Source organism: Babylonia areolata, chromosome 3, assembly GCF_041734735.1.
Source record: "Babylonia areolata isolate BAREFJ2019XMU chromosome 3, ASM4173473v1, whole genome shotgun sequence".
NCBI classification, from domain to species: Eukaryota; Metazoa; Mollusca; class Gastropoda; order Neogastropoda; family Buccinidae; genus Babylonia; species Babylonia areolata.
The window spans coordinates 48,866,504-48,869,003 of record NC_134878.1 but is presented as its reverse complement, the minus strand read 5'-3'; the positions used below and the strand labels follow the sequence as shown (position 1 = coordinate 48,869,003).

General features: G+C 40.2%; 1 pseudogene across 1 annotated transcript in view; it reads left to right on the top strand.

Moving 5' to 3' along the window:
* Positions 1–1,233: 1,233 nt before the first annotated feature.
* The window catches only part of LOC143280602 (uncharacterized), an 8,396-nt pseudogene continuing 7,129 nt past the window's right edge, over positions 1,234–2,500 (top strand). The window contains exon 1 of the transcript XR_013055033.1: positions 1,234–1,428. The product of XR_013055033.1 is annotated as an uncharacterized LOC143280602 (transcript). The remainder of the gene's footprint in view (positions 1,429–2,500) is intronic.

The window sequence follows — 2,500 nt, the reverse complement described above, 5'->3', positions numbered from 1 at the left end:
AGTTGGATGAAATTATGTCGTTCATGTTTTCTTCTTGTTGCTGCTGCTGTTGTTGTTCGTCTTTGTCTTCTTCTTCGTCTTCACCATCTTCTCCTCTTTCTCTTTTTCTTTCATTTTGTGTGTGTGTGTGTGTGTGTGTGTGTGTGTGTGTGTGTGTGTGTGGTGGGTTTTTTTTGTTTGTTTGTTTTTTGTTTGTTTTATTTGTCTTAAAAATTTCATTTTGTTTTATCTCATTTTATTCTATTTTATTCTATTTTATCCATTTTGATGCTAAATGTCTACCATGATAATAACTACCTTTATTGATACATGTCATAGTATTTTTTACCATTTTGATGCTTATTGTTCACCTTAACAATCCTTTATTGGTGCTAAATGTATGCAATGCCAAAACAGTCAAAGCTTTCACACAGTGTACAGTGTTTACCAGCAGCTGAAAACTGACGTGATATATCAGCTCACAAAAAGCGATGACTCTGGGGTCTGAGCAAGTCAAGAAACTGATTACCAGCCTCCCTCATCCCACTCCAGCTGAGTCATTGAGCCTGGAAACCAAGGCGAGCTTGTGTCACGCACACAGCAGACATCGACCAACTGTATAATACCAACGACAAAACGTTTCACGAAAGCCTGTAGATAAGGCCATTGTTTACAGAAAGAAACGCATGTACATTGGTAACAAACTGAGCACAGCATGTGTAAGTTGGTACATCAGAACTATAGCAACCAAACACTTTCACATGCATGAAAATCTACTGCAATGCTATTGACCCCCCCCCCCCTTCCCTCCCTACCTCCCCAAACAAACAAACAAACAAAAAACAGGAAAGAATGAAAATAATCCCAGGAACATATTTGTCTACATGCAATGGTCTTTTGGAGAGATCAGAGTGCGTGAACAAAAAATATATTGAAATAACAGCATGGTATTAAAGAAATACAGTTTATCAAGATTAAACGATGTTGAAAAGTGGAAAATCACACACACACACACACACACACACACACACACACACACACACACACACACACACACACACACACACACACACATTTTTATTTCCCTCAAACCGTAAGATACGAACACTGAAATCAGACTGGGGGAGGTTCGTCACCAGAGCGCCAGAGGCACGCATGACAACCGGATGGGGCTGCAATCTTGAACTCAAACTGCGCGAGTCCAACAAGAAAACTGAAAGCATCTCCCGCACATTGTCACACTGGGAGGCAGCGTCTTGAGGAGGCCTGCGTTCCTGGCTGCCTGTGAACAGACAAACAGACAGACGGACACGCTCACAAACACACTCACGCGGCACACTTGAAGACACGCTGACAGTCTTAGTAAAGGTTCCTGAGACTGAATGCAGACAATGGCGTTTACAGAGGCCACGTTGTTAGCATTGGCATTATGCTTCGTGTGCAGTGCAGGTTAGTTCACAGATATTCTGGATTTATTGACTATATATATATATATATATATATATATATATATATATATATATATATATATATATATATATGTATTGCACCAAAAGCATCATGTTGTTTCATTGTACAAAACGGGGTTGTTGTTGTTTTTTGTTTTTGTTTTTTTAATGTGTCCTTGTTTAATTTTTTTTCTTTTTCTAATAACAAAACAATTTTGTGTGTTCTAATGATTACTATGTTGTGCTGTGCTGTGTTGTACTGTTACAATCTGTGAATTTCGAATTTCGATCATCTGTGAATTTCGAATTGCTGCCCCTGGATAGAGCGTGTCGTTGCAGGGCAATGTATGTTTAAAGAATATATATATATATACCTATATACTGTCAAGAATATAAATTGACTTCCAATGAAAATGGAATATTCTACAGAATACGCCAGTTTCGATGTGATGTGTTATGTGCGTGCCGCACACATCAGTGGTTCGTCTCATTCCTGAGTGAAAAGAAAGAGGGGAAAAGGAAGACGAAGAAAAAAAAGAAAAGAAAAGTAAGAGGCATTCCTACTTTGTCTAAGGTGGGTACCTTGGACAATTTATATTTTCCAGCTTTATGTGTATGTGTGTGCGTGTATGTATGTGTGTGTGTGTGGCGGGGGGAGGGGGGGTGCGTGTGTGTTTGTGTGTGTGTGTGTGTGTGTGCGTGTGTGTCCGTGTGTGTGTGTGTTTGTGTGTGTGTGTGTGTGTGTGTGTGTGTGTGTGTGTGTGTGTGTGTGTGTGAATTCTACCATGGTCAAATAAGCGGACCTACTTTCGTTGAAGTTGTTGTGTCACCAGTATTGATCTACTTTATTATGTACACCAGAAGATTCCGAAAAGCGACCCTCCACTCCCGCACCCCAAAATCAAAGAAACAAAACAAGAATACAAGGTAGGGAAGACAAGACTTCTCAGCATGCCCGAAGAATCAGGAGACAGTGTTGTGAGATCCATCCAACCAAGTGCCAAAAGATCCATCCAGCCAAGTGTTAAAAGAAATTGCACACGTGGTGAGCATTGTCCAAAGAGCACCAACCC